Source organism: Jaculus jaculus, chromosome 1, assembly GCF_020740685.1.
Source record: "Jaculus jaculus isolate mJacJac1 chromosome 1, mJacJac1.mat.Y.cur, whole genome shotgun sequence".
In the NCBI taxonomy this organism is placed as follows: Eukaryota; Metazoa; Chordata; class Mammalia; order Rodentia; family Dipodidae; genus Jaculus; species Jaculus jaculus.
Window position 1 is genome coordinate 293,609,448 of NC_059102.1, and position 6,847 is coordinate 293,616,294.

The window sequence follows — 6,847 nt, forward strand, 5'->3', positions numbered from 1 at the left end:
GCTGTCCATGATAGATGCTCAACTTTATGGTTTTACTGACGAGAAGCTTTGGAACTTTTTGTTCTGTAAACTTGATAGGCAAGTGTGAGTGAGGTGCGGCATTTCAACAGGTCCCAGAGAAAAAGTCAGTAGGGAGAAGGGCAGATAAAGCATTAGAAGCTGGGAGATGACTGAAGGTTCATGGTTTGGGGTCTGAAAATGTGTTCACTGCCGGCTGAAAGGGTTCGAGCCTGATGGGGAGTGAGGATTAAGGAAAGACAGAAGAAAGACTGAAAGCTAGGACTCCAGTCCAGGGGTGAAGCAAGGATTCAAGCCAGGACTGAAGACACGGTTTATTTCACAGCATTCTTTTTTATATCTTTTTACAAACAGTTTTTCCATGGACAAAAGTTCCATGAGTCTCACACAAGTTACTATCAAAAAAACTTTCTGTTGCAGAGTTTTTGCACTTCAATCACTTCTCAGTACAAAAGACTATTAAGGCCAGCCAAAAGGCTTCAGACACTGAATATACATAATCTTGCTTACATGTAGGTGCTAATGTCTTGCTGCTGCCGAAGTAATCTTGCTTACTGTAGGTTCTATAGGTTTGCTAAAGCCTTACTATAGTTTTGCTAAAGTGTTGCTGCCCAAAGCCCAGAGCTATCCCTACAAGTCCAGCCAAAATGGCTCACTTGGAAACAGATTCCAGAGTGGTTACGCCCAAGCACCATCATCACTAAACTACGAAGCCAAGATGAGTTTTAATGTCAGAACCAGGTTGCATTGCTGCATGATGGGAACAATTATTGTCCCTCTGAGGTGAATTTGAACTTCCATCCAAGCTCTGAAAAACGCAGAATTTCATGGTTTACTATGAAAGCAGGACTTGATAGCAGTGCGGTGATGGTGAATCTCTATTGTCAACATGATTCATCATTTAAAAGACAAATCCCTGGACATATCTGTGAGAGGGTTTCTCAATTAGGTTAGTTCAAGTGGAAAGACCCATCTTTTAAAAAATATTTTACTGATTTATTTGAGAGAAAAAGAGAGAGAGAAAGGAAGGAAGGAAGGAAGGAAGGAAGGAAGGAAGGAAGGAAGGAAGGAAGGAAGGAAGAAGGAAAGAAAGAAAGAGGCAGACAGAGAAAGAGAATAAGCACATCAGGGCCTCCAGTCACTGCAAATGAACTCCAGATACATACACCACCTTGCGCATCTAGCTTTACATGGATAACAGGAAATTGAACTAGGGTCCTTAGGCTTTTCAGGCAAACACTTTAACTGCTGAGCCATCTCTCCAGCCCAGGGAAGACCCATCTTAAATAGGTGGTGGAAAGCCAGGCATGGTAGCACACGCCTTTAATCCCAGCATTTAGGAGGCAGAGGTAGGAGGATCGCCATGAGTGCGAGGCCACCCTGAGACTACATAGTGAGTTCCAGGTCAGCCTGGGCTAGAGTGAAACCATACCTTGAAAAAAACAAAGCAAAATTAAAAAAAAAAAAAAATAGGTGGTGGAGCACTGGAGTCCCAGACTGGATAAAAAGGAGAAAGTGAGCAGAACATCAACATTGATCTCTCTGCTTCTTAACTGGAGATTAATGTGTGTAGCTGTTTTGCGCTCCTGCCACCCTGGACTGTATCCCTTCAAACTGTAAGTCCAAATAAGTCCTCCCTTAAGCTTCTTCTTGTCAGGTGTTTGGGCCCAGCAACGGTAAAAGTAACCAATAGAAATGGCTTTCTGTAAGCATGTATCTCTGTTGCTCTGTTAGCCTTCCATCATTGTCACCAAATACCTCAGAAGATCAACATAAAGTAAGGAAAAGTCAATTTTAAGTGACAGTGTCAGAAGCTTCAGTCTATGGTCACTTATCCTCATTGCCTCTGGGCCTGTAGTAAAAGCAGTAAGTGTATCATGAGGAAACACATTGTAAGGAAACTGCTAATCTCTTGGAAGCTAGGGAGTAGAAAGAGAGAATGAAGAATCCAGATGTTCCAACATACCCTTAAAATCTACACCCCTAATGACCTACTTCCTCCAAGCAGGTGCCAGGTCACAGTGGCACCACCAGCTATAGACTAACCCCTCAACAGAGGAGACTTTGGGGAACGTTCCACATCCAAACTGCGACTCATCTTCTGTGTAAAATGGAGGAAGTATTAGTATGTGTCTCTGGAATGACAGTAGTAAGTGAGAAAATGTGTTCATAACATTGAGAGGAGTGCTTGGCTCAGAGTGAGTGCTCAGCCAGGGTCAGCTTGTGAGGTTTCTTGTGGCAGCTCTCATCCAGAAGCTTTCTCTAACCTATTATGCTTTTTCTCTAAGAATAGAAACTGTATCTGTCTTGAAACCACTTACAGAACTTTTGGAACATAAATTTTTAGAATGAAGAGCAGAATGTTGCCTTTGATAATATTTTTCTTTCTTTTTTTTTTGTTCATTTTTATTTACTTATTTGAAAGTGACAGACAGAGAAAGAGGCAGATAGAGAGAGAATGGGCATGTCAGGGCCTCCAGCCACTGCAGACGAACTCCAGACGTGTACGCCCCCTTGTGCATCTGGCTAACGTGGGTCCTGGGGAGTCGAGCCTCAAACCAGGGTCTGTAGGCTTCACTGGCAAGCACTTAACCATTAAGCCATCTCTCCAGCCCTGATAATATTTTTCTAAGTGACTTTAGTGTCCTTGGAATTTGAAACCACCAGCTTACTAAATTTACATGAAGTCTGGATAGGAGCTTAGCCGTGGCTTCTTTGTCCTACTATGTGAATCAGCTGTGGAATATTTTCCAGCATCTAGAACCCAGGACCCCAGACACGCTGAGTTCTCAAGGCCAAGCAGAGCATCTGTGGGACAATAACAGTATCCAGTCATCTAAAGACCACGTGACTCTGGTTCTGCTCCTGTCTTGCTCTAGAATCCTGCCTTTTGGGTTGGTAGGATTAATTCTCAGCCTGTAGTCACTGAAGGAAGCCCTCCATGACTATGGTGTTCCTCAAAGGAGAGCTGTTTAGAAAGCCTGGCATATGCCCTGGATCCATTGGTTACTACATCAGACAGTCATCAGCCAATAATGTCATAGTTATTTCCAAGCTGCTGGGATGAGCATCAAACTAGACACAGCTTAAGGGAGGAAGGGATTTATTTCATGCTGACAGATCCAGGGGAAGTTTCATTAATGGTGAAGAAGCCGGCTACCTTTTACAGATCCAGGCAAAGAGAAACATCCACACAGCCAGCAAAGCACCAAAAAAGTAGCGAGCAGGAGCCTTCAGCCAGCAGCCCCCGCCCCCAGCTCAGACTGCACTGCACACCCTTGGCTTAGGTCCCAGGATCCGCCCCAGTGACACCTCCTCCAACCAGGAGGCTGGAGAAGCCAAGTTACAAGCTTAAGAAAACACGCGAGTCTATGGAGAACATACATTCAAACTACCACACACAACATGCATGATTCCTGCTTCCCACCATGAATTAGCCAGTTCCCCAGCATAGCAGTGTGCCAGGTGATTCACTGTGAAACGCAGCTCCCTCATGTGAGATGTCTGATCTTAACACTTTGAAGCAACCTTATTCCAGAGCACCCATTACATGTCTTGTTTTTTAAAAATTTTTTTTTGTTCATTTTTATTTATTTAGTTGAGAGCGACAGAGAGAGAAAGAGGCAGAGAGAGAGAGAGAGAGAATGGGCACACCAGGGCCTCCAGCCACTGCAAATGAACTCCAGACGCATACGCCCCCTTGTGCATCTGGCTAACGTGGGTCCTGGGAAATTGAGCCTCGAACTGGGGTCCTTAGGCTTCATAGGCAAGCGCTTAACCACTAAGCCATCTCTCCAGCCCACATGTCTCGTATTTTTAAGAGTGAGAATTTTGCCTCATCAACATAGCACACAGTGTGAAATAACAGGTGCTCACATTTCTATTAGACTTCAGGGTTCATCGTCAAAGAACTTTTACACTTTCTATCTAGCATGACTTGGGATGGGAATTAGAGAAAATAGCCTTACAGGAAAAAAAAAAAAAACCTTGAAGAAGTTTATGAGTCTAAGCCATACTTCCTGACAGATTTTAGGTTAGCATGTTCTGACCCTGGCCGTGAGCTTGCCCTGCCATGTCACCTTGCTCTGGCCATTGGATCATCCAGGTAGACAAGAGATCAGGAACATGGGTCTTGGGAGCACACTTTGAGTCTGAGTCATTCATGCACCAGCTTTGTGGTGGGGAAGCCACCTCACAGGAGTGAGATGTGAGTAGAATATGGGCACCATTCATGGCACACAGTGAACATTCCAGGATTGTACAAGCTTATTGCAAGGCTGCTATCATTTGCCATAGACAGTGCTAAAAGTCATGGATGGCTAAGATACTGGGAGATTATGGCAGAAGCCTATATTTTAGGACCTGACTATGTTTTGATGAAGTCGATAAAATGGTTTTACATTCCATTCTTGCCTCATTTTTATCTTTTTGTTTTGTTTTGTTTTGTTTTTTCGAGGTAGGGTTTCACTCTAGCCAAGGCTGAATTGGAATTCACTGTGGAGTCTCAGGGTGGCCTCGAACTCACAGCAATCCTCCTACCTCCGCCTCCCGAGTGCTGGGATTAAAAGCATGCACCACCACGCCCGGCCATTTTTATCTTTGCTTAGATAAAACAGAGAAATCCTTTAAAGTATATTTATTTCTTTGCAAAGAGAGAGAAAAGAGAGACAGAGAGAGAAAGGGCGCGCCAGAGCCAGTAGCCACTGCAAATGAACTCCAGACGCCTGTGCCTCTCGTGCATCTGGCTTATGTGGGTCCTGGGGACCTGGCTCCTTTGGCTTCACAGGCAAATGCCTTAACCACTAAACCATCTCTCCAGCCTCATAAACAAAGAAATCCTTTAGAACTTATGCTCCAGTTATCAGAATATTAGACTAAATTATCACTGTATGTGTTTGACACAAGAACATAATTTCCCCCAAGACAACCAAATTTGAACTGTAACCTTGTCTCAAATCAAAGGAGTCCAGTTACTCTGGTTCCATGAGCTTCTTCACCAACCTTCACACTTGAAGAGAAAAGCTACCGCCTCAGCTGAGTGCTAGGGGGCAAGTCGTGGTGGACAGGCAAGGAAAGGAAACCCCATGAACTTCCCCGATTCCTGCTTGACTTGATCAATGGGTCCCTGACCAATTTCTCTACAATATCTAAAAATTCAGAATGAATATATTAAACAAACAAAGAAAGAAAGATACCTGCAACCCAGGAACCATTTGCAGTAGGTGGTGTAATCACAACTTTCAGTTAATTACAGTTGCAGAGATTTTATGAACCATAATTCACTTCATTGCCACTACCTAACACAATTTTTTTATTCCAGGTACAACACTTACCAGGATCTTACTAGGCTCTTGGGGAGAATATACAATGAAGGAGAATAAGCTGCCTGTCTGGCCAAGGGCTGTGGAGATTCCAGGTGCAGAACAAACTTCCAGCAGAGACAATGTCCCAAGGGGGAAAAAAATGTGTCAGCACAGTAATGAGTTTCTCTGTCCAAATGAGCATGGTCCTCTTCCTGCCTGCACACTGCTCCCTACCCAATGCCCTGGAAGCAGCTGGCAGCCTGAGAAATTCTCAGTCCAGCCACACCAGATGAAGCATGACACCACGGACTAGAGTCGGAGTGGCCGTGATCAGCAGAGAAGTTGCCCACGAAGGGAATGTAACTTCAGAAAACAGCACATGAGAAAACAAAACTATTTTTAAAAGTATCCGCAAGCTGGAGAGATGGCTTAGAGGTTAAGGCACTTGCCTGCAAAGCCTAAGGACCCATGTTCGACTCTTCAGATCCCACATAAGCCAGCTGCCCAAAGTCGCAAATGCCCACTAGATGGCACAAGAGTCTAGCGTTCTATTGTAGTGGCTGAGACTCTAGCATGCCAATTCTCTTTCTCTCTCTAAAAAAGAAGTATTCTTGGCAGCAGTTGTTTTTAAGGAAAAATATATACAGAGCTAGGAAGCGTATAAAGGTGTAGAGGGCCAGAGATACCATGACTGAAACCATGGTGGAATACTATACAGCTATTATAAATGGCAAGTGTATTGGATGCAGTGTGGAAACATTCACATACAGCACTGTAGTCCCAACAATATGTTAATTTTATGTTTGCATGAAAATGTCAAAGTACTATAAAAATATCTCACAACCTGAGAGGTTAGAATCTTACCAGATTTATCTTCTCTTGCCTTAAACAGGCTACATTTCCTGAACAAGGTCATTGTCTCAGTCTGGCAACTTCTTTCATACTTTCCCCAGTGGCTGCACACTTCCCCAGCCTTCTCATTAACAGACTTGCAGGAGTTGTCTGAGACTTAAAGTCTGCCTGCTCTCATTTGACAACACAATCCCTCTTCTTTGCTGGGCTTCTGCCACACAGTGCTTTTGGATCTTTGAGTTTGCTGAGGATAGGAGATCTGCGTACTTCCATTGCCTCATCCACCAGCCTGACAAGTTTCATATTCCTGTGTCTCTCCAGTAGCCCTTACTCCTAGCTGCTGCTCTTAACTGGTAGCACACCTGGTGACTTCAGATGTCTTTGCAAGCCCTTCTCTCCTACACTGATGCTAAGCTTCACGAAGTATGTGATGGCTGGTTTCATTTGTCAAGTTGATTGAGCTGCATGGTGCCCAGATGTTGAGTCCAACATTTTCTGAGTGGTTCTGTGAATATTTGTTTGGAGGAAAGGAACTTTTAAAGATGAACATTCACTGTGTGGTAGGTTGAGGAAAGCAGTTCACCCTCCCTAAAAGAGCAGCTGAAAGTCTGGACAGAACAAGAAGCATGGTATTCCTCAGGTAGGAGAATTTGTCTTGCCTGACTGCCTTTGAG